Source organism: Tachypleus tridentatus, chromosome 10, assembly GCF_004210375.1.
Source record: "Tachypleus tridentatus isolate NWPU-2018 chromosome 10, ASM421037v1, whole genome shotgun sequence".
NCBI lineage: Eukaryota > Metazoa > Arthropoda > Merostomata > Xiphosura > Limulidae > Tachypleus > Tachypleus tridentatus.
The window spans coordinates 89,175,718-89,203,207 of NC_134834.1; the positions used below are offsets into that span (position 1 = coordinate 89,175,718).

A 27,490-nucleotide genomic window follows, 5' to 3' on the forward strand; every position below is an offset into this window, starting at 1 on the left:
CGGAGAGTCGACAGGTATTTATATATAAAATCTAAAAAAAGTTCGAGAAGTTACTGGTGTAACCGAAAGTACAAGTAAACAAAAACATATCCCAAACATTTGAGAATGTCATTGAAAGGAATTTAGCGCAATCTAATGTTAAAACTGTGAACTACCTCAAGCTAATAGTTCGCACGGAGTCCAACAGATGTTGATATTGCTGTGTTTCCCTCGAAAATTTGAAATATCCCACAGGACACAGTTTGGTAACCATTGGCTTAGTCTTTTATTCTGAATTTTTCACTGTTTGGCTTTACATTACAGCCTCTACTTAAGTGGTTGTAGATTTTAAGAGCTTTTGAAAAGGTTGTCATATACACACTCCTTGATTCCAGTAACTAAGATTTCAGTCTATGATGCAGTATAGACTGGCTTGTTGCAAAAACACAAATACTGGTATACTACAAGCAATTTTTGAAGTAAGTATTTTGTCTTTAAACAGGAAAAAATTGTGTATCTATTTATTCTGTTTGAAGATTATTTTTAGACTAAATTGGAGACAAGTTGATTGTAGTATGTCTTGAGTTTGATACCATGGGAACCAGTTAAAGGTATCTCCAAGGTGATAGGGCGTTTAGGAACGTTGAGTTCAGGAATTTTGGGGTTCTTGACGAGTGTTGAATGAGTTATGAATTAAGGAGTATTAACATAATAACCCTTTTAATAACTTTGGAATTTAATCACCTAAACAAACACTGCAGGAAAAAGACAAAAAACCTGAACACTTCATAACAGACTTAGTGAAAAATGAATGGATGCTATGAAAAAAGAAAACACTCCTAATTCGTAACCTACAACCTAAGTTCAAGAATTAACTAGCTATGTAACTGCACCTCAAACTACAATCAAGTCATTGTTCCTAATATAGGCACAAAGTAAATCTCTTCATATGGTCATGTTGGTGCCAAATGTAATTTTCCTTATATCAGTTTCATCAGATATATCAGACATTGAAACAACACATATATGACCTCTAGTTAGATATGGTTGGAACTACATATTAATCCATATGGATTAAAAAGTCCTCAAACATAACATAATGACACCAATCTTCAGTTTAATATATTTAACTTTTACAAAAATTATCTTCACCTTCAGCACCATCTTCTTTTAATGTTTTTAAAGTTTGCTTGCCTTAAAGAAAGTTTTCTTTGAAAAAAAAAGATACAAATCTTAAAATTATGAATATTTCTACATAAAATTTTAACAAACGATATACACATCACATGTTAACCACTATAAATGTTATTAATTGGGAAACTCATTCAGATTGTTTCTCCAGTTATTTAATAATTTAGTAAAAACTAATTCACTACCATAAGCCTTCTTTCTAGAGTTACTAAAGTTTATAAATGAAACTTTATTTTAATTACTTTTCAAGAACTGTTTTTGTTTTTATGTTGTTTTTTTTAATTTCACACAAAGCTACACAAGGGCTATCTGCGTTAGCTGTCCATAATTTAGCAGTGTAAGGCTAGAGGGAATGCAGTTAGTCATCACCACCTTCCACCAACTGTTGGGCTACACTTTTACCAACAAATAGTGGGATTGACCATCACATTATAAAGACCCCATGGCTGAAAGGGCGAGGATGTTTGGTGCAATGGCAATTGAACCCCTTAACCCACCTGGCCATGCTGGACCATTTCGAGAACTCCCATCTAACATTATTAAATACCTATGTAAGATTCAAAAAATATATTTAAAATATCATCACGTACTTGAATTTGATTTTTAAGCATTACAAGATCATGGTTATTCTAAAAAATATGAATTATGGTAACAATATAAACATATTTTCTGTAAAATCTTAAGCTTCACAAACAGATATTAGTTAATATAAGTTTATCTTAAATGTTCCAAGCATAATAAAATTCTTTTTTTATACACTAAAAATTTTAGGCAAAACAGCTTTATATTTTATCTTCCCACTGATAATACACCCATTTGTTTTAAGTCATTCAGATAATATATATTAAATATTTAAAATATATGTATGGAAACAACCAAACATTCTCAATCTGATCGTTTTGTTTTTAAATTATTATTTTTCAATGAAAACAACATAGAAAGAAGAGCACCAACTAATAATGCTAGTGGTTCCACTTTTCAAAATATTTTATTTTCAGTGTATATAGGGTCTGAGCCAAGAGAATGATTATGGGACTTACTGACCACTTCTAGCAAAACGTGGAATATAGCAATATATAAAAATGTTCCTGCACTGAACAACATAGCAGTCCCAGTTGCACTATTTGTTGACGAGTCTTCTTTAATGGACTGAAAGAAAGAATCTTCATATATCAAAACATTTTTATCAGCACTGTACAAATATATGCAAACAATAAATCTTTATTAGATATAAAGAACAAGATTTAGAGCAAAAGACAACTCTCACTAGCACTGTATGTATTTGTGCATTTTTTGGTTATGTTTGGTGGGAGTTTATTGACAAAAAGTACCATGATTGCCATTGCTGTACAGTTGCTATGAATACTGAAATAAAAAGGAAATTAATGAATGTAAAATGTCACAAAAATTAGAATAAATAAATAAATGAAGGCATGAAAAAATCCACCCTGTTTCTTATAACAAGGTTAAATGATCACACAGAATTAAAAAGGTCAATGGGCAATACAAAGCTAAACTTACAATCATTATGACCAATGACACTGTACATCATCAGGAGTAAACCCCAGAAAAGAACATGTCTGAAATGGTGTTTTTATTGTCAGCTGTAACAATGTCACAAAAGTAAATTGTTGGCAATTGTGACTGTAGTGTCACAAAGGCCACACACTGGTGAAGCTGTCCCCTACAAAAGAGAAAACAACTTCTTTCCTATGCTCCTTATAAAAACTAGAAGAACAGACAACAACAGCAGCCTTTATCTGGAATATCTTGTTATTATGTTACTCACTCCAAATTGTTTGCCAACTGGCACAATGTTGGACCTTGCTGACAGCTCTGTTGTATATGCAAGAGACAAGCACTGGCGTGACAATGCCAAAGCAGAAAGATATTGTTATCATGTGAACAAGCTCATTCCAATGGATACCAACATGGCTAGGAATCCACAAAAACTGAATAAATACAGAAGATAAGGAGAAGTGGGCCAGTCATTTATGAATATCCAAGAGAACTGGATAAGAGTACACATTAAGCCATTCCAAGACCATAAAAAAATATAAGTATGTCAACATATACATAATACAGCTAGCAAACTGCTTAGCTTCAACATGATCTAAGACAAGTGAAATTGTATACAACTTAATGATGAATAAAGAATTTTAAATGGGATCCTGTAAGCAAACTGTGACAGAGCCCATAGAGTAGCCAAATTTCACACCATTCAAAAAAAATAAATAAATAAAAGAAGAAAATAATGGTTTGAAAGATATTCTCCAATGAGAAGCCTGTACATCCAATTGGGAATGACTAGCCTCTTCAGATAATTCAAAGAAAGGCCTCAAAAGTGAGGATAATAACAATTTGTGGCAGAAAGTTTTGATCATCAAACTCTAGAAAGTCATCCAATGAAGACCAAATGCAGTCAACTGCACCCAGATTCGAAGGGCATATGCAGGAATGGCAGACTACCTTCTGCCAAAAAAAAATACAGCTTATCAAGGCATGAAGATGCAATGCTAATTGGTATACTATAGTAAGGATTAGAAATTTGCATCACATATTGATAAATAAGTTGCAAACATCTGAGGTGAACTGAAGATTCATGGGATTTAGTGCACAAACTCTGGACAAGAGAAGTGTGGAAACTTCCCATGGAGAGCCAACCCCCATGATGATGTATAAGGCCCAAAACCTTCAAGACAGTCTTCTCTTGCTGAACTATAAACCACAGATGTATATACAGGCTTTGATTGAATGAAGACATGATAGAACTTCAGTGGAACATTATTTGCTCCCTAAAAATTGAAAGAGAGTATACAGAGCTGTTTAAGATGTGGAATAAATGTCAGTTCATGGACAAAGAGAATTTCTAAGAACACTGCTTCAGCCACCACTGAAAGAACAGATCACTCAGACAGAGATCAAGATAATGGTTTATTCTTCACTAATGGCAAAAATACATCAACATAGAGGCTGTAACAGTAAGATGAAGTTGTGTTGTTATAGGATTGAATTTGATACTGAAAAGTGTAATACTCAAGACATAACTCTGAGAGACTCCACATACCTGTGTGAAGGATCAGGATAATGTTGAACACGCACAGAAATGAAATGTCTGTCAAGTAAAAGTTACAAATAAAATAGAATAAATGTAAACTTCCTAACCTCCACATAGTGTTGTAAGTCTTCTTGTAAGTGAAGGTTTTTGATTCAACAAACCAAACAAGACAAGAATAAACCATCATAATAAAAATACTGGTAGGTTGAATTATTCCATCTTTACAGTTGGATAAATATTATACAACTGAAACTCTTTGGCTACAGAAACCAGTGAGAATCTCTGACCTGTAGATAGTAAACAAGTCCCTCTCAATTATTAGTCCTTTCAAGGAATTCAAAAAAGTATGACGAGTAACCTCAATAGCAATATCTCTGTTGAACATTAACTTCAAAAGTAGGTTGATATATGTGGCAGGGATGTCTCCAGATCATAGCTTCTTGACTGACTTAGAAGAGCCAGCAAGACCATCTAATCATTTCAGAGTGAAAAGGGGAGACATTTGCCCTAGAGATTTATCAGACAAGTAATGAAGTACCAAACATTTCAATACAAGAACAGAGGGGCATGATCACTTAGGAACAGCGCTTTACATATATAGATGTTTCTGAATGACCATTTTTAACTTTATTATTTTGATTTTTCATAAGAAAAGAAAAAGTTTCAGTACCCACTAACCACACTCAGCATGGAGCCCTACATCAAAGTGATGTTCTACATTGTCAAACTAGGACAGTGCAAGTAGACAAAGGTTTCACAGGGTCTCCACAAAAATACCAACATTGGACACAATGCCTACAACACCCACTGAGATTGTCCAACACTGGTACTCAGTTGGCCTTAGTTCTACAGGACAAAGTAATTAATGCTGTGGGTGGGGGAATAAACCCAAGGCCACCCACATACAGGAATTCAAGGCTAAAGTGATGTGTTGTAATGGCTCAAACATCACTTATCCAACCACTAGGATGCTCTCATCCTCTTCACAGGTAAACTATACTGATAGTACCTTCCCTACCACATATGCACAGGAATACACATCAAGAGGCAAGTGGAGATACGTCTATGTAAAATGATGTTCAGTTTTTGTAGGTATCAGATATGACAAGTGGAGATATAGACATGTTAAATGCTGCAAAATATTTATAGAAACTATATATTTGTGTAGATTCTAGCTCCATAGATTCTAATATCAAAAATCTCAAACACAACATGGTAAGTTTGACTTCCCACTACATAGTTTTACTTAGCAGATATCAGCCTAAACTATGATTAGTGTTGCTGGAATCCTTGAAGTTAACCAAGGAATTGTCATAAATTCATTGTATTACAAGAATGACTACATTTTTTCTGACTGTGACTGGTCAATTTACAAAAACCACAGTGATGCATATTTTGCCATACTTCAGTCCTTTATATATCAATACAAAATCAGTACTGTGTGATAACTTAAAAGAAAAATTATTTTTATTTGAACATACATTTACTTTACATTGTTGTAAATGTTCATATCCTACTATAATTTATGAATAAAAAGCATACCAATTTAATTATCACATTACTTAATGTTACAATTTTTCCGATACTGAAAATGTACTTTTGATAGGTACTTACCTCCATTCACATAATTCCCCTCAGTGAACTCAGCAGATAGCCCGATGTGGTTTTGCTATAAGGAAAAACACAAACACACGTAAGTAGCTGTTCCTATTTAGTGTTGTCCTCTACATGCAAAAACAATTTTTGCACATGCCACAAGCATTGAATCTCCCACATCTAGAATTGACTGATTCCAATGTGTCTTGCATGTAAATCATCATGCGACAACCCTCTACCAATAAGAATGCAACATACTTAATGCACTGACTCCCTTTATTCAATTCTATTGAACTATAACTTCAAACTTTAGCAGAAGATGCAAATACCAGTTTCCAGGGAGAGGAAGGGCCAGAGGTGTGAAAGGAGGTAAGTACCTATAAGAAATACATTTTCAGTATAGGAAAATTATAACTTCTGATGCAGTACATTACCTTCTCTTACATAGAGTTAGAATCCAACATTGATGAGATGGAGGAACTGGTGGCAGGAAAATTAAAAAGTATCCATGAAAAACATCCAAATGACACTACCAAAGAGATCTTCAAAGTCAAAGATAATATGTGAAAGACCACACTACTTGTGAACCAGGTATACTCTTATCCATTATGAAAAAATGTTGCAAATTAGGGTAGAAAATCAGAAACACATTCAACTAGGAGAGAAACACACATTATATATTAAAGTTATGTAACTCAATCCTACAAAATATCAAAGTAAGTAAAAGTAAAAGATTTACTCCCAGGTGTAAAGTGGCTGGGGCATGATGGATCATACACAACAACTCAACTATATATGAAACTCAACCATCTGGTGGAGGATCTTACTGTCTTCACCTCAAGTTCATAAGACAGTGGGGAATTTCAAACTCCTCCCCCAATGCATGAACAGGCACATATTGTTTTCTTACAATGTGAGAAATTGGAACCTGACATCCAGATAGCTATGTAATATAAACCATTTCTCTCACATACACAATAAAAGGAGTCACACCAAGTGCAGGAACATCCTCAGAATAATATAATATTCATCGAGAGATAGTGGAAAGGGAAGAACAACAGTAATATGAAAGTACTTCCATAGTAACCTACTACACGGATGGAGAAACAACAGTTGAAAGAAATAGAGATGTCTGTAATACATGAGTGAGGACTCATGCTGATTGGTTCAACTCTAAATCCAAAACGCAGCTTCTTGGAACCTACATCCATGTGAGAATAGGTTGAGGAATTTCAATTTTGATGGCTCACTCCAGTGTTACATAGTGGAGGACATCTACACCATTAAAATACCGTTACCATACTCTCAAATGAATAGTTTTATAATCAGTTATACACATTTCATCATCACATTCAGGAGAATGAGTCCAGGATTCACCACCTCAATGGCTTAGAAATGGAAAGTGATTAGGACTCTCAAACTCCACTAGAAGAAAAGTGAGGAAACTCCAGAGAAAAACATCTGAGACAGTGCAATGGGTAATGAGTAACTACGAAACCCTGTTTTGAAAAACAAATTATACTGATTTATTCAATACAAGGCATGGCAGGGATAAACAGCTTTCCACACCTGTTTTATCCAGTACAGTCTGAGATGGGCAAACTTATGAAGCAAGCCTATTACAAGGATACACACACACAATGTTTGGAACACCCCATCTATGCAGTGCACATTGCATAACCATGAAATTATAATGGTTAAGTCATCATGGCTTTATGTTGTGGCTATAATTATTTGTAAGTATACCAATACTTGCTTCAGAGTAAGGTCCATAAAGAAAAAGAGGAAGATGCCCCTGAAAATAAGAGGCATTATATATATGCACATACATACACACACACTAAAGGGTAACTTAATCAGTCAGAGTCTCATAAAAGAGTGAAGTATAGCAACAGGTGCATGATGGTACCCCTACAGGGAAGAAACAACTACCCAAAGTAAAGAATGGAAGATAGATGTATGAGGAGTAGCCCCAATATTCAACAGAAAAAGTACATCCAATGGACTAGGGTATTAATATGCAGGGAAAGTGCATGATCTGAGTGAAGACATGAGGAATCAATGATGGTAAAATAAAAACAAGGAATGAAAGACAAATTGGATCACTCACAAACCAAACAAGTTGGGCAGGGAGGAAGATAAAATCATAGACAAAGCAACAGTGTAAAGGAAGGAAATTGAGAAAGATGGATTAACTGGTAAAACCTAGAAAACAATGAAGGATGAAGGAACTCCAAACACATAATGGACCAACAAGATCTTCTAGAACTTACTGTGAAGAAATATGAAAGATGGTGAGAAATAGAAAAGTAAAAAGGAATATACCACATAAGCCAAGAAATGGAGGCAAATAAAAAATGATTCACAACAAAGGAAACAAACAAGCTGAAACAGCAGAGAAACCTAGATCTGTGTCATCTAGGAAATCAATTACATAAACCTGAACTGCAATGACATGGATGAATAGAAATTTTGGGAAAAACTGATGGAATGAGAAACATTATGGTGAGAAACTTGATATAATCATGTTTGAAGATATCGACAGCCACACCAAAGTTGATAGACTGTGTCAAAATGTGTGGTCCTCAAATTCAAGGTGAGGTACAATGTACATCAGCTTCTTAAACAATCCAACTCCTAATGAAATAATGCTGAATAAAATCTTCCCAATGAGTACCATGACCTGAAAGGTGCAAACAGAAGATGTAACTTTCATAGTGGCAATGTAGAATTTCATTATGCAAAATGAATAACCAAACACTCTTGTGTTGGCAGAGACAAAAACATTTTTGTAATAAATTCTATAAAATAATTCCATTTCAGAATAAATCATCAAGTTACAAATATCACTGTTGTATAATATAATAAACTTCTTGAGGGAAATAAAAACAAAGATACAAAAAATTAAAATAAAACAATTGAAGAGAGCACAAAGTAAACATTACAATATGAATACTGGTAAACAAGAAGCAATAGAAATGGATTGTGGCAGTGACATGCATCAAAAGATTATGATGTACTGTTATTGGTGGAGGGTTGTCATATGATTTATATGCAATATGCATCAGAATTAGTCAATTCCAGATGTGGGAGATTCAAGGCTTGTGGCATGTGCAAAAATTTGTTTTTGCATACAGAGAGCAGCACTCAATAAAAATAGCTATTTATATGAGAGGAGGTAATGTACCATCCTGGAAGTTACTCCTTCGTATCAAACCAAACTAACTATTCCTCCCATTTTGAAATTATGTATACACTTTAAACTGAATATAAAACTTGTAACACTAATTTTAATAAATATTATAAAAAATTAATAATAAAAATATATTTCATTGCTGATAAAATGACTTCTTTGAAAGTTTTAGCAAAACTCCTCATACATTCTAGAACTTTTACTAGAACAGGATTGTTGGATTAATTGTAAATAACACTAGCAATGTAAGGCATTTTAAACCATTATTGCAAAAAATAGGTCATTTTGAGAGGTTATAACTTGATACATTCCAAAGATCATCTCTTAAAATCCAAGACCAACAATTAAAGTAATATCAAAATTGTGTGAAATAATTTATTTTTTTACTTACTTGGCTGATATCAAAATATATTATAACAAACAGCAATGGAGCAGCAAGAGCAAATATAAAGAGGTGATTTTTTTATTCTGCTTCTGTCCAACCCTTCATGTAAGAGAAAAGTTACAAGTCAAAATGCAGCTGGTGCCTAAGGAAAATATAATAACATTCTGCTACAATACATGAAGAACATCAAAAAATTGAAATACCATCATCTTCATTAACAATTCTAACAAAATTACAATTTTTTATTCAAATAAGATTAACCTTCAAATGATTCTTAATTAAGTATCTTGGAGATTACAAACGTTCTGAGGGATTTTCTTAGAGCGTGTTTTAGAACTTTTTTTGTGGGAAAGAAACATAAAGCAAGTTAGACAAGTCCTAGCTCATTTATTCTAATACATTATATTGTAACCAAAACTTTATTTCAACATTTGAATCTTTTTAGCATAAGTCTTGTGTGTATTTTAGGCTATGAAATGAAACATGTAACATTTTACACAGTTGAGTATGTAATACTAAAAAGATTTGAAAGTGTAAATTTGAAAGCTACATACTAACAAAGTTGTGTGGAAAAGAAATTATAAGAATTATTTTTTGACATTTCATGATGCCAACTGAAAATTTATCACTTTTGGAAAAGGTCATATAACAGCCCTTTCTGAAGAAAAAAATATTTATATACTCAGATAATAACAAGATGCTCAGATCAGGTATTTAAATATCTACTTTTACTTTGTGCATTAAAAAAACAAATGAATATGTATCATTTTCAGGCAACACAAATATACAACAAAACTACTTTGTGGTAAACAAAATGTGTCATCCTCGTAACAGGAGAGAATACACAAACAGGCAAATCAGTAGCAAAAACCTTCCACACACTTCAGCCACCAGTAGACAATAATAAAACCGAGAAGTATCTCATTCTAGAATAGCAACACTATTGACATTGACTCAAGTTGCCTATGTGAAATCTCCAGGAAAGGATTTAGGTTAGATTGTTGAGGTTACATGTGCAAAAATTAAAGAAAAATTCTAAAATAAAAAAACTGTAGAAAAATAATACATGCAAAAATGTGTCAGGTTATGGCTTGAAACAAGGTTTAAAAATTAAACAGAATTAAAATAGTTGATGGCCCACAAAAACCCCAAAATAAAATGTAAACAGCATTCAACATTTGGGGTAAACCCTCAAAAAAAAAATGTGTGAAATAATGCCATTACTAATTCAAGAGAAGAGAGACTAATTGTAGAACACTCTATGGATAGGACACAGCCAGAAAATTGTCACTACATGGTGACACTCAACAAAGTACTTGTAAACCTTTATAACAAGTCTTTAGCCATTTTCTAAAAACCAATTATTGGGTAAAATAAATTTCAACAGTGGTACACAGTATATTGCAAGACATTCACAAAGGAATTAATGATGATTATTGGACACTGCACCATGAACATGAAATTGACCAGAAGAGGATATACAAATAAGAAAATAAACTCTGTTTCCTTAACATATCAGTGTTTTGTATCATACAGAAATAGTGACTTTGTATGGAAGTGAGACTACAAAGAATAATCTCCTCAAGACAATCCTTCCATCTACATCTCTTAAATGATTTTCATGTAACTTGAACAGCTGGAGAATAAAACAGGTCCTTATGCCATTCTATATGAATATATACAATTCAATTCACCAGATACAGTACCTACTGATTTCTGTGTAACTGGATTATTTAAGCACATGTTAAGAAAGTCGTTCTTGTGCACTACATGGATTGTGGAAAGCATGTCAGAAGGAATAGTGTAATTTGGATATCCCAATCATACGATGAACCTTTTGCAATGAAACTATGCTGCAGGGTTATTTTCAAAATGCAAGTCATCAGAAGAAGCATTACATGTGATGACATAATGAGGCTTCAAATCATTTTAATACAACATACTCAACCTCTGAACTTGATGAAATTATTACTGAATTCAGAATAAATATCTTACCTTTATCTATATAGAGATAGGAATATATTTATAATGTACCTGAAGAACAAGTATTATACAAAACATTAATGTATGTTTTGTGAAATATAAAATGTACAAATAAGCTGTCACACAGTTATTCCACATATTAGAATCTAGTGCATTTAAACAGGTTGATTCTTGAAACTTCAAAATGACATCATATATACGTTTTTTAACAACGAGCTACAAGTTTTTCTGTGATATAGTTAGCTACTTTTTAATCAAATTTCATTCTTCAATTTATATCTTTACTACCATGACACCATCCACTTTCTTAATTCAATACCTTCTCATAAGTCATTCTTTCAAAGAATTTCCTACATGTGTGTTTAAACATTTCCCAGTAATATCACTACTTAAAATCAGAGAGGGATAAAAATTTAACTATTTAGATGGAAGGAAGTTTGTGGCTTGTTTGAATCACTGGGCTATTATGAAATAAATATCTTTTAAATAAATAGTCTTAAGTACATGTTAATCTACTGACTGTTGAGTTACTCTACAGGGTACAGTCCACCTCTGGCAGTTGAATGTAAGTATGCTGTACATGGTGTAAGGCTTGAAATATTTTCAGCGAATTTTGAGCAACTGCAGTCAATGGGTTAAAAATGTGATTCACTTAAATAAATATTTTTAAAGTAAAATTATAATAAGGAACTGTGAGAGTTTTGGATATTCATATATATATTTTAAAGATTTGCCTATTAGAGAGACCAGCCCCTCATATATATGGCCTGACTTTACTATTAAACTTTGTAGTAGAGTTCCATAAAATTTTCAAAAGCAAAAACCCACAGTTTACCTAAATGTTTGATAATACAAAAATCAAAAATACAAAAAAATATTTGTGTTTTTATTTAAGTACTAAACTAAAATATTTCCTACTTCAATATAAACAATATTTTATTTGTCAAGTTTACTTACCAAATCCTCAATATAGCTAATACAAACAAATCTTAATAACATAAACACCTAAAATTATTAAAATACTGTTTTTAAGTAAATTAAAATGCAATTGTATGAACTGTGGAACTTCAATTTTGATTAAATTAATCTTATGAGGTTTGTATTTCAAAATAGGTCATAGATATTAAACACGTTTTGTAAATAGGCATTTTAATCAACTGTATTTCAAAGAGTAAAAAATTATAAAAGTAATCAAAATGTGTCACATTCCAATTAAACCTTATCTTTCACAGAATCATACTTACTTTTAAAATCTGTAAAAAAGTATACACAAGTATTGTAAATGTCACTACTTCAAAATAAGTAATATACTTTCTTTAAGCCTAAACATTATTACCAAGCTGACACTGCAATAGTAAAAATTTCAATCAAACCTTGTTTAGCATAATTGCTATGAAAACAATCATTACTCTATCTGTGTGTGAAGTAGTGACTGCCACTCCATCAGCTACAATAAAATAAAATGCTATTTATTACTAAACACAACAAATGTTTCAGTTGAAAACTTTAAATGTATATCAGTATTATTTTTAACTGGGCATGAACATATTTGGTATTCTACATACATACACACACACACACATTCAAAGTTCAAATAACTGTAATTATCCACATCACTGTTTTTCAAAAATATTTACTAGGTCTTACAATGAACTATTCATTCATATACAATACAACAACAATCTACTATTAATGTATTCAACATCAAGAACATGTTTTAGTAATAATCAAGTACAAAAGTGTAAGTAAATGTAGCTGACTGAAAAATCATGTACTGTAATCCAGAATATAAACACTGCAGAATTACTAAATGCAAAGAATTAAATGACACTATAAGTGCTATTAATATCAAAATTTTTACCCTATATATCAATGGAATTTTGAAGAAATTTAACATTTTCCTGAACTGAACATTTTTTTTTCAATAAATACTTACCCCCTTTCATAGAAAACTTTAACTTGTGCTGCCTTCTGTTGGCACACATTTTCACTTGCCACTAGTCCTGTTACACCCTTGTGCAAATTAATTGAAACAAATGGTCATTTTACAATATTTGGTGTAGGCTCGCTGGACCTGCTGATTTCCTTTAATAGTCATTTTTTCACACAGATGGCATGATTAGCTGTGTTTTACAGTATGGTCGATCTATTTTTGGGATATATGATGAAATTTTGATGAATATTACGTCATTTGAATTTGCGAACAATGCCAAGACACGATGCATACACAGTTAGAGAAGAATGAGTGTGAAAGATCCACGGAAGACAAGTGATGCCATAAAAAGTGATTTGGAGGTCAAAGGAATAAAAGTCAGCTCTTCAATGGTTTGTCGTAGGCTTCTTGATGTCGGTCAAGGGCAAGGAGATCAGTCAAAAAACTTCTTACCAATTCAATGAAGAAAAAAACGGTATCAATGGGGTCTGAAAGACAAAAACTGGACACAAGAACAACGGAGGAAGGTGTTATTCAGTGATGAGACTCATTTCTTCATACAGGGTCAAAGACGTCTGCATGTTTGCAGATCTCCAGGTGAGAAACATCGAGAATCTCACATCAATCAGTTCATAAAACATCCCTTGAAGAAGACGTTTTGGGGCTTTTTCGAGCTATTATGGTGTCGGAGGCTTACATATGGTAGAAGATATGATGCGAGGACCACAGTACATTGAAGTTTTTCAGAGAAGAGTCATTCCAGAATTGAAAGAAAGATTTCCAAATGGATTTGGTATTTTCCAGCAAGAACTGACTCCGTGCCACACATCAAAACTTGTGAAAAATTTTATGACTGCAACTCAAATAAAGGTGCTGGACTAGCCTGGAAACTCTCCGAACTTAAATCCTATTGAAAATCTTTGTGTGATTTGTAAAGAAAGACTTCAGGAAAAGATTGTACTACAAAAGATAAGCTAATTGAGACCATAATTGAAGTGTGGTACTGCAATCCAAAAATTGGCAAAGATAGCAGTCGTTATTTACCATTTTGTTTCAATTAATTTGCACAAGGTTGTACTTCCACTTATTAATACATAAGATGCAAATGATAATGCAGCAACCCTCATCAATAGAAGTGCAACATTGCCCCTACCATACCCAGCACCCTCATCCTGAACATGTTAATCACTTTGAGATTGGTCATAACTAACCAAATCAATTTGTACAGGTAATGGGGAGGGCAGGTAAAAGATGTAAGAGAAGATAAATACCCATCATAAATACATCTTCAGTTCAGGAAAATGTTAACTTCCAATATGATATCTTATCTTCACTCAAAGATGATCAATCTTAATGAAGCACCCAAAGAAAAAACTGTTAGGTGTCATAAAGAATTAGAAACAACATCCAAGTGACAAACTGCACCACTTTGATTTTCCTTTTCACTTTTCAGTGTATGAAAAATATTTCTAAAATATTATTTCAGTGCCTATTAACTTGCTCACTCAATTTATTAGCATTTATAAAGTAAATGAAAAAAAAAATTAAAGTGAAGAAAAATCTTTTAAGAGCCATTATTATTTTTGTTTTGTACGTGTATGGTCATGTAACACGCTATGCATCATATTCTCAGGTATTCAGTTACTACTATGCATTATACACATCTACAACAAGCCTCATACTTTACTAAAGAACTATCTGTTGCATGAACAAGCAGAACAAGAGTTGCTGTTATTCCATATCTATCTTGCTTTAGTCCAAGTATAATGGGTGTCTTTTTTTAATCAATGTTGTAGAAAGCAAATGATAAACTATCTGATAAGTGTAATTAACAGCCAGATTATATAAACTGTTTTCGTAAATATTTAAAAAGATACCATTTTAGATATAATATTAGAAAGTTACTTAAAAATAACAATTTAAAATCAGAGGTTTTTTTGTATATTCATTCAAACGTTGTTTTTGTACTTCTTAGCAGTGCCATCCCTACTTCAACATTAGTTTTTCTTATTTTTGATATTATTTATATAATGATAAGAACAGTTCATGAAGTAGAGGTAGGCTTAGGAGGATAAACAGTTGCAAATGTAGAACAGAATGTTTCAAAGATAAAGGGAAATTCTGTACCACCTTTAGCTTTCATTCAAATAAACAATAACACTTTAAATGTTAAATCATATTTAGAATTTATGTTGAAATCACCAATGACTAAATACTTGATTCCTACAATCTCAGATGTTTTATTTATCTCTTTTAAAATATTTTAAAGCAATATTGTTCATGATTGCATATGTGTTGTTTATATAGTTAAGTTCATTATATTTGTATTATCCAAAATGTACTGATGTAGTCAATAATTATGTTTTTTCTGAATTTTTATTGTTCACAGATATACAGCCAGTACTTTCCTAAATTTACTACTTACCACATGCATATAACTCTGACATTTATTGATTCATGTTTGTATACTGTTTTCAATGTTTTTCATGCAAACTTAAAAAAGAAAATATAGAAGCAGATTCATCTGACTGTTACATACATGCATACGATATTAATAACTGATGAAAAATACACATCAGCTGTAATCAAATATGAAAAAAACAGTCCAACATTTTAATGGCCACTAATTATCTTTTTTATATCCATCAACTGTGAATGTGTTATTTTTTGTGTAAGTGCACTTGTGTATATACATATACATAAATAAACAGCATAACATAAAAATGCCAAAAAGTACAAGAACAACAGACACACACATGTGAAAAGTAGTTGCCACACTGGATCACAGTTCCATAAATGTTTGCCAATTTTAGAAGTATGCCAGCTTTCATAAAATCTCATTTGTTGAACTGCAGGCAATATCAAAACTTTCTACACTGTTCCAGTTTATAGCATGATATGTTAGAGTAATATCTTAGCAATGGTGGAATCCAGAGTTTTTATCTTAAGATAGTTTATCTTCCAAAAAAAGAGTTTAACAAACACCTATTTCACTTACAGTATATAAATATGTGTTACAGTTATATTTATTTTGCTAAACCAAACCCAATTTATCTAGAAATAACACTTTTATCTTGAAGATTTACAAAGGTATAGTTTTAAAAGCTACATTTAAAAAAAAAAAAAAAAAACTTATTCTAGCTAAGTTAACAGGATTGGGATCCATGTTCCTGTTTCACATGCATAGGAACATTACTGACATCAGCACACAGCTGACGTAGCACATAACCTGAATACAATTAAATACAAGATACTTTACTCTGTAAGAATATACAATCACATAAAATTATTTAAAACTTTTCCATTATAAATATAAAAAGTTATGATTACATGCAATATATGTTTATGAAATTAAATGTAATAGTTGCAACACATTCTATACAAGTGATACATGAACTCTGTTAGAAACTTTCATTTCTAAATATACAAATAAAAGATGTTAGAAAGGAACATTCTCCATTCAGGGGCTGCTAAACACATTTCACAGATCACAACATAAACTTGGATGGGGTTCAAATTCTTTACATTTCTTCCAGTTTTAACACACAGTATTTTTATGAAATCAAGCACTTATGGAACTATAATTTTGGTTGACACCTACTCCCAAATGTGCGCAATGAAATCCCACTAACCCTGTATGTTTTCAGCATGCGATACTGTGGCTATTTTTTTTTTCCTGTAGTAATAAGTGAGCTGGCACTTAGGTTCATTATTGAAAATGGTAATTAACAACTTGGCACATTTTAATACTTCAATTAGTTGGTGTATACTCAGATGTTTGTAAACACTGTGCTAATAAAAAAGATTGTTTCGTTCAGTAGAAAATGACTCAGTATCTTTTGTTAATGGAAAAACCAAATAATTTTTCCTCTTCATTAAAGAAGGAAGGTAATCCTTTGAAGGTATCATACTACACTTTATCCAGGTGATAAATAAACTGAAATTATGCTTTATTCAATGCAAGAAATTAAAAAAAAAAAAAACGCTCTACTAATGCGATTACTGACAGCCATTAGACTGGTGGCTGTATTGTAAAATTTCAACTACCTTTGCAATTAACAACACCTTTAATTATTTTTATGCAGGAAAAAAAATGAGAGTGAACAATTGATCAAATTTATTCTTACAGAGGATTGTGATATTTGTAGTTAAAATGCATGAAAAAATTAAAAATTACTTTAATAACAAAATTAATTAAACAAATGTACCCTGCTCTGTTTAAATGGTGTTACATTTCCATGGTGTACACATACAGAAATGCAATGCACAATGGTAAACTTAAGTTTATAAAGTAGCATATATTCATTATTCTCTATTGTTCCAAAATTAGCTTATCTGTGTTTGAAATTCTTGTATATGCTGACCCAATCTGATTTGCTAAAACACAATTTAAAAACCTAAACTCAGGATAACTCCAATCACAGAGTGGATATCTTCAAAGTTTGTGAAAAGAGTAAGCAATTTCTCATTTTTGTAACTTTCTGGCTGATTGGTCTTGTCTGTTGTCATTTCTTGCTTATGCAGATCAATCTGATTACATATCAATGCTAAAAGAGCAAAATAAAATCTCTGGATGATCACAAATTATTATCAAATTTTCTTTCATTTTTTTAATCATAAAATTAACTCACCTATAAATTACTTATTGTTACAAATTATGCCAATCACTATGTAATCTCACATTAATACAACAAAGTAACAGACTTCTAAGTACATACATTAGGAAGCATCTCTTTCACATTAGTTTAGATATTCTTGCACAGCCTCATTTGGAAGTTTGGAAGAAATTATGTCTAGTTATTTCTTCAAAGAAATTTCCAAATGCCAGCACACAGCTAACCATTTAACTGTAAAGAAATGTTGGAAGGACAAATAAATGTTGAGTTCATGAGAAGTTACAGATACTGGGGGCAGTCCTTCAGGTATCAACTCATAAAGGTATCCCAAAGTATCAAACTTCAAATTTTAGCATTATGAAACTCCAAGCTTACTACTGAGTCACCTAGAGGTAAGTTAAAATATAAACAAATTTTCTATGCATTCAACTGAATTATAGATATGAGTTGTGATTTACTAAAATTAATGGTTTTTTCCAGTAAATTTTGAAAAATAAATTGTGAGAAAAGTAGTACACTATGGTATCAGAAAAACTAATACATACTGAATGTATTAATTCAAAGACAAATTCAAAGCAGCTTTTCCAAAAAAGAAAAAATTATAAAGTTGAATGAAAACCCAAATGATTTTGTTAGTAAAGATAATAAAATATGAGGTAGAGGCTTGAGGACAGAAGACCAAAGCAGGTAAAGCACAAGTTTCAGAATGTCAGTGGAAGCTAGAAGTTTTGGGTTCAAGTTCCAACTGAGAGATGGTTCTTATTACTAATTACAGAATAGTACAGTGCTATATGAAACATTCAACATATATTCAGTAATGATCCATTACTCTAAGAGCCCATTACACCAAAGGCCCAATAATTCAAGGATGTATTTCTTTTGTAAGAGCTAATTATAAATTGGTTGTTTCATTAAATTTATGAAATTTTATGGGAAAAAACATACCTTAGGATAAGATCTAAAAAGTCTCAATTTTTTATGAATGGATAGATAATATTTATCATCATTTCTCCAATTTAAGTTTCTTGTATGCACGTGTAGTATTAGCTACAGAGTTTGCATATTCACATATCAGGACTGGATTTGGGAATCTAGCTCTTTGAAGAGAAAGGACATTCAAGATTCTAATTCCATAATGCTGTGACAACCAACATTATATCTCTGACTCTTTTAAACATGTTCAAAGCCTATATTCCTTAAAATTATTTTGACAACAAACCAATGCAATAAGATATTCGCTAAAATGTCAATTCAAACAGATCTGTTATTTGTATTTAAAATGAGAGCAAGCCATTAAGGGCAGCCAGTTCCCTGAAGCCCCACAAATAAGTACCCTTTAAAGTTTTCATTGGAGATTGCATTCATCTATTATGGACATATGAATGTGTTTGTTCATTCAGTGTTGATTTTTACTGTAGAAACTAAAAATATGTGAATATCTGGCCTATATAAACCCAAATGGTCACTGTATATTCTGATAAAAAAACTATTTTATAGTTTAAGATATGAGGTGTCCAAAAGACTGAATGCATTGTGAAGATATATATTATATTCTCAATGTTAAACAACCACATTTCTAATGTAAGTTGTGCATATTTCAGGAAAGCAAATACCTTGATGATACCATATAGCAAAAATTATCACATATGCATGGCTATTAATAGCATACAAATTGAATAATAAATAAATAAAGAATTAACTGTGCATTTTTAAAATCTCATGGGTGCAAACTTCTTGGGCAAACTATATTTATCTCACGTCTACAATGCTGGGTACAACTATGTCAACCATGCTACATCTGCCGTATTCAGTGCTGATGGTACCTTTTTCCAGGACTCATCTGTACAAAATACGTAAATCAAAAGTGATCAAAACAAAAGTTTTACATGAAAATATATTTATCAAACTCATTTGTGGACAGTTTCAAACTTTAATCTTGAATAATTAACAAGTAATATTATTTATGTACACCATTAAATATGCAAAGAAAATAACACACCTTTCTAACTGATAAATTTCCAGAAAGTTTTTCTACACATTTTTTCTGAAAAAAATTATTAATGTAATAAAAAGCAAATGCTTTAAGGTTAGAAAAACTTAGTTTTGAAGTACAGTTTCTGATATAACTATATATATATATTTCCTTTAACCTGCGAGTTCTCATGAAGTCTTAAATATATTTGAACTGAACTGAAAAAATTCCAATAATTCGCACAAACCAACAAGGCTTACCTAACTGAAATGCACATAATGTGTTAACGTAAACATCTTCTGGAATCATAACTGACAATACTGTTCCACCTTGTATTCCTGCACCATACACCAACACAAACTGAAGTTTCTCTAACAATTTACAGAAAATCCTTTAGGAAATATAACACAAAAGATGAATACAGGTATTTACATATAATAAGATATTATAAAACAACATAAGTAGATCAGAAAGGTAGTTTGTCAGTATGTTAATTTACTAGGAAAACTGAAACAATTTATGCCTATGTAACGTTAGTACTTCACAGAACAATACCTGTATCTAATATTTGTATATAACACACACACACACTTTTCTTTTCTTTTTTTTTTTACCATAGGGCCTGGCATGGCCAAGCGCGTAAGGCGTGCGATTCGTAATCCGAGGGTCGCGGGTTCGCGCCCGCGTCGCGCTAAACATGCTCGCCCTCCCAGCCGTGGGGGCGTATAATGTGACGGTCAATCCCACTATTCGTTGGTATAAGAGTAGCCCAAGAGTTGGCGGTGGGTGGTGATGACTAGCTGTCCTTCCCTCTAGTCTTACACTGCTAAATTAGGGACGGCTAGCACAGATAGCCCTCGAGTAGCTTTGTGCGAAATTTCAAAAACAAACAAACAAACCCATTGTGACATGTATGTAATATTTATGACGTGTTCAAGTCCTTTTGATCGCTGATAAACTTTATTTAAATAGGCAAAATAGCAGTCACACTAAAGAGTGTTCCAAATCAAACAATACATTACAATTCTGTTTCACAGATTATATTTTGAATCTTACCTTTGTTAAAAAGAACTCTGTGGTTCATAGTTGGCTGGTTCACTGAATATCAGATATTAAAAATGTAGGCAAAATGCCATAATATTATAGACTAATATTAATTTAGATTGCTATATGGTGAATAAAAAAGAACGCAAAAAGTTCCATAAATGTATTTGAATATTAATTAGTATATAAATACAATGCATTATCCATTAAATTACAACAAAACTACTAAAGAAACTTCCACTTCGTTCCTAGAATTACAATATTACATTTTATAAGAATATACAAACATCTTTAATTAAATATTTACCACAAAACACAATAATATAAAAATCCTATAAAGAGAGACTAAGTAGAAATCAAACACAAATAACTTGAATTAATTGACTCAGAATTTAAAACTACACAATTACTACCGTTTATTTACGAGGATTAGCTGGTTCAGTTAAACTGTTAACAATATGGAACATGAAATAGATTTTGGCAGGATCTTTTGCCCTGACTGATCAATCATACATATATGAAGGAAATATTCTCCCAAGATATTTCTTAAAAATAGTAAAATATTTTGTGACAAATGAGCATTCATGTATTTTATCTTTCATGTTTGTTTGATTTGAAGTGTATCACTAATATGCAATATCCGTTTTATGAAAAACAACTATTTTTATAGTCTTATTAAAACGCTATATGAAGTTCATGACAAGAGATCGACGAGAAGCTATTATAAAATCTCTAAAACTTTCCAAATAAATACATAAAGAAAACAGAATTGGAAGGCAAAGGCCTTTTGACTTCTTTCATGATGACAATAAATCCACTTGAAGTAAAAATGTATTCAAAAGACGGCTTGTATGGGTATTAAAACTTTAATTAAAATAAAGTACAAGCAATGTTTCGACCTTCTTAGGTCATTTTCAGGATAACAAGGAGAGTTTGCAAACAAGAAAGTAAAATGTGGGTTATTGTGACCTGTGTGTCACAAAACCCACGTACTAGTGAATCATTCCCTTGTAGAAGGAAACAAAGAGTCATAAAAGTGTGACCAACATGTAACATAGACAAGACAATTTACTACACTCTCCGATCCTTACGAAAACTAGAAGGCTAAGCAACAATAGCACGTTTAATATATTAAACCTTGTTATTATGTTGATAGCTCGAAGTAGACAGTATATCTATTGATTTACAATACTACAATCAGGGGTTTGATTCCCGTTGGTGGACACAGTAGATAAACCAATGTGGATTTGCTATTAAAAACACACATACCAAATTGACTGCCAACTGGCGTGAAGTTGGGACTTGATGACAGGTATATAATTCATATAAAGAACAAGCAGGGCTGTAACAACGCTTGAGCAGACAGATTTAACTATAGTATCAGCATGATCATTCATACTAACATATGGCCAGGGTATGATATGGGTTTAGTGTTGCATGTTTTTTGGTGTCAATCATCATGGTTATTAGTGCCAAATAATGGTACTAAAATAGTAAGAAAAACATTCCGTAAAAAGTAAAGAACATAAAATTAACCAACTATAGAACAATGACGTAAAGAGTTTAAAATCTCAAAGTGCATTGAAAAGGTCAGTTGCCTGTAAGAAGCTTAGAACACGAACAATCTGGGCAGTATCACTATTTGCTAATGACACCGTTTAATATCAGGTGTAAACTCCTAAAAATCATGTTTAAAATGGTGCTGCCACTCACACTCATAGTTATAGTAGAAAAATAAAATTTGAGCAATTGTGACTGGAATGTTACTAAAGCTGCACATTGATCTGTAAAATAAAATTGTGAGAAAGAAAGCTGTGGCTAATACATAGACTAGACAAGAGAAGAAAACTTACACCCTCTGATTGTTATGGAAACAAAATCACCAAGCAACAACAGTAATTTTTATCTGAAAAAGCTTTTTATTATTTTACTCTCTCCAAACTGGCTGCCAACTGACATTCGTTGAAGTCGACCTTTGATGATATGGTTGTAGTTTACGCAATGCAGGGGCAGGGTGTTCATAATGTTAAGGCAGACAGATTTAACTGCAGTGTTAGCAAGCTCTTTCCTACAAACATTGGCATGGCCAGGAATCCATAACAGTAGGGTAGTAATAGATGACAAAGAGAAATGGGCCAGTTGTTTATCAGTATGTAAGAGAAGTGAGTGAGAACTCACATTAAGCGATTCTAGAGCCAACAAGAGCTAAGTTAATCAGTATATATTGTACATTTAATGTACTATTTAGTTTCAATGTGATATAATGCAAGTAAAATTGCATACTAGCCGGCAGTGAACACAAAAGCTGTAGATTCATTTGTGGAAGGAATGGGAAGATCTATTTTCACCTCCACTGTAGCAGTGAAATAGAGTGCAGCGGCATACATTTAAGTTAGAAAAGCAGGCATAAACGCCTCATGTACAGTTCTCAAATAATGTACAAATGTACAAGAAACGAAAACCATTACAGTTGGTGCAATGTAGTCCCAATTAACACAACAAACACACATTAAAGGAACAAAAGAAGATGTTTTAGTGTCCAAACCACTGGCATTGGAAATGTCAAAGAGGGTTTGGAATATATGGTTTCACCTTACAATTCAAATAATCTGCCTTGATAGAAGCAGGTGGATGCAGAGGTGTCAAATTCAAAACGAGAACTCACGAAGGCTACATTATTTCATTTCAACAAGTGGAAGTAAAACAGACATATGAATTTCCCTAGCTGAAAAAATCATGAAGAACCTCTGACTTTGGAATAGCAAGCAACTTCCTCTCAATAATCACTCCTGTTGAAGGATTAACAAAATTGATTACAGTTAGACTTTCTAAAAGGGCTTTGATTTTGAAAGGAGATTGCTACGTTGTGGCATATATATTTTCAATCAAGATGTTTCCAGATCATGTCTTCTTGATTGACCTAAGAAGGCCAACATGCCCTACAATCCCTTCTGAATGAAAAAGGAAGATAGTTGCCCTAAAAATTTTTCAAGCATAGAATGAAGAATTAGAAATTAATGTGGAGAAGTCGTAGCTGGTGACGATTGTGTATCTTAGTGTTTGATTTCCAACTAATGTTATCTATTTAACTTTGATGTTCATTATTGAAATTATCCATAATAAAATGAAAGAGATTCAGTTACACCTGACCTCACCAACCATGGAGTTCTATAAGAAGACACATTACACCATCACATGAGCATACTGCAGCTACACCATGATTTGTTGGGCACTATACCAAAACACCAGCATCACAAACAATATCTAAAATACACATTAAAATGCTTAAAACTGACACCACTGGGATCTTATCCTTTCTTTTATTAGTACCCATATAAAGGAAACACGTGTCTGGATGTTTGGACCCCTGAGAAAAACAAAACTTGTAGAGATAAAAGTGTTTTCATTACATAAAGAAATTCACAGAAGGCGATAAAAAGTGTTTAAAAATGATGTTACTGAAAGCAGTTGTAATACTTTGCATAAAAGAAAAATGTGTACAACTGTGATCAGGGTGTCAGAAAGGCCAGACATTGAAAGATTAGTCCAATGTAAAAGAAATTAATAAGTCATGAAACTGTGACTAATATGTAGCATAAGCAAGACAACTTTCTCTCTGTAACACTTACAAACATTAGAAAGCTAAGCAACAACAGTGTGTTTTATAGCAAAAACCTTGTTATTATTTTTGTCACTCGATATCGACTTTCCACTGGTATCGAGTCTGATCTTGATGATAGGTTTGTGGTCTACATAAAGGACAGGCAAGGCTGTTACAATATCAGAGTAAACAAGTTTAGCTAAAGTATCAGCATCCTCGTTCCCACTGATACTCACATGTCCGTTACTTCATAAAAATAAACAAATATATATAATAAAGAGAAGTAAGAGGGTTAGTTGTTGGAGTTTTATAGTAGAAAACAATAAGGTTGGTTTGGGTTGGATGTAGGGGATTCATGGTACAAATCAACAGAGCTATTCGCAGTGAACGATCTAGCACGTCAGACATCTAAGAAGAAATTTAAAATATAAAAGCTGTAGGAAAATAGAATAGACCAAAATGTGTAAAGTTGACGTTTGAAACAAGATTTAAAAATGAAATTGTCAATGGCTTAATTTCAAAGTCAGCAAACTAATTCCCATTTGCAATGACATCACCGGAAATCTAGGAAAACGTAACAGATATAGATAATAAAGAAAAGGGAGCTATGCTTTCTGGAGATCCAAAAGAATTGGATGATATGTATTCTCAAGACGGCTGGTATGGGTATTAACACTTTAGTTAAACTAAAGTACAAAATAACATTTCGATCTTCTCAGGTCATCTTCAGGTGAACAAAGCTCTAAAGAGAGAATATGCAAATAAACACATCATAGAAAACACCACATATTAAGTAGGGAAACAAATATAAACAAACGTAAAATCAACGAAGCCCGACTTATACAACAACTGAAACCAAAATTAAATCAATATAAAGGAACACTTTTATACCTAACTAATTAATAACCTAACATCCAACTGCAACGCCCCCTAGAATTTGGAACTCATTTCACTCTCGTTCCTAAGACATGAGCCAGGCAACGATCAGTTGCAAACTCTCCTTTTGTTAACCTGAAGATGACCTAAGAAGGTCGAAACAATGTTCTGTACTTTATTTTAATTTTAAAGTGTTAATCCCCATAACAGCCGTCTTGAGGATACATTTTTATTTCAAGTGGGTTTCTCGTTATCACGAACTGAACGATAACTCACATTAAGTAGTTTCAGGAGCATCAGAAAGCTAAGCGAGTTGGTACACATAGTACAATTGATATCCTGCTTAACTTCTATGTGGTCCAAGGCATTTGAGCTTATTTATAACTTGGCAGCAAATACAGAGGCTGTTGAGGGTATCCTGTGAGCAACAAACATGATAAAGCAAACCTTGGCAGAGCTAACAACATCACCAGGTTTCGAAACATCAGTACAAAGAAACACGAAAATAGTTTAATATATTTTCTTCAAAGGGGAAACTACACATCGAATCAGGAACATTCAACTTCTTCAGATGACTCACAGACATGTCTCAAGTGTAGTTGGTAATAACACATGATGAGGTGAACTGACCACTGAAGTTAGCAATATTTTTCAATGTCAGACCCACTATAATCAACTATATATAGATAAAGAAGACCCCAAACGAAGTGATGAAAGTCAATTTCCAAAATGTGCTCTCCATCTAGGCATAAAAACACAATGCTAAGTGAGTTTCTGTGGTAAGAATCTAATCATGACTAAGATCAGAACTTTTATCCGTGCCTCGACTGGCTTTATGGAGGAATTTTTAAAACAACTTACCAAAAATAAATACAACTCCAAAGATAGTTTTAAATTTTCTCTCAAAAAGTCAAAAACTCAATTTCGACAGTAACGTGATTTCTGCAAACGTCAGTGTTGAATCTTGTGATAGTAATAGTATAATAAAGCAAGATGGTTCTAAGAAGCATAAATAAGAGAACGGTGAATCAAACGATTATATACAATATATCAGTGGTTGTAAGTTATATTATCCTTATTACTGTGTAGCAGTAAAATAAGTAAATTATAGAAAGTTAAGTAAAGAAAACAAAATAATTACAAATATCCAAATTGTAAAAGAACAGTATTGTACAATTTCATTTCAACAAAATAATCCTAAGCAGGTGGAAGTGACAATCTTGTATGATTGTTTGTTTGTGAATTTCGCACAAAGCTACTCGAGAGCTATCTGTGCTAGCCGTCCCTAATTTAGCAGTGTAAGACTAGAGGGAAGGCAGCTAGTCATCACTACCCATCGCCAACTCTTGGGCTATTCTTTTACCAACAAATAGTGGGATTGACCGTCAAATTATACACCCCCACGGCTGGGAGGGCGAGCATATTTAGCGCGACGCGGGCGCGAACCCGCAACCCTCGGATTACGAGTCGCACGCCTTACGCGCTTGGCCATGCCAGGCCTTAAATTTTGGATAGCGCGAACGCAGTCCTCCACTACCAAAAATTACACTCTCCATCTGTCCCAGTTTGGGATAGTGGCAGAGGTCAACCCACCCAGAGTGCAATGGGCGAGCGTCGCTCTGGAGAAGCCACCTTGTTGATCATGGCATTCTCAGCGCGAGGTAAGTATAACACCTTAAAAGAACAAGTATTCGGCTTTTCACAATATTCACGATATATTAAGATCGAAATTCACGAAATACCACAAGTACAGAGAGATAATATTAGAGAAATTATTCAAGTAGTTGCAAAGGCAGCTAATATCATTGTAAACGATGATGTTCAAATAGCCCGTAGAGTAACGTCAAGAAACATAAAAAGAAGAAAGTAGGCCAAGAGTAACGCCAATAAACATAAAAAGAAGAAAGTAGGCCAATTATTGTATAATTTTCTAATAGACAACTTAGAAATAAATTATTTCTACAAGAAATGAAGAAAATGATCAAACGATTAATATAGATGAACCGTATAAGGAGAGCCTAGTTGTTTATAAATAAATATCTAATACCTGAATTTAAAGAGCA

General features: G+C 32.7%; 1 non-coding gene and 1 pseudogene across 2 annotated transcripts; both read right to left on the bottom strand.

The window, feature by feature from the left end:
* Nucleotides 1–1,725: 1,725 nt before the first annotated feature.
* On the bottom strand, nucleotides 1,726–20,770 carry LOC143229837 (zinc transporter ZIP9-like; annotated as a pseudogene). The gene is made up of 5 exons (XR_013016091.1): nucleotides 20,085–20,770; nucleotides 13,322–19,774; nucleotides 12,759–12,832; nucleotides 9,409–9,544; nucleotides 1,726–2,319 (listed from the first exon to the last, which is right to left on the bottom strand). The product of XR_013016091.1 is annotated as a zinc transporter ZIP9-like (transcript).
* A 6,165-nt stretch (nucleotides 20,771–26,935) lies between these two features.
* LOC143231173 (U1 spliceosomal RNA) lies at nucleotides 26,936–27,096 on the bottom strand. Its single transcript, XR_013016805.1, has one exon. It is a non-coding gene; the product is annotated as a U1 spliceosomal RNA (small nuclear RNA).
* Nucleotides 27,097–27,490: the final 394 nt, after the last annotated feature.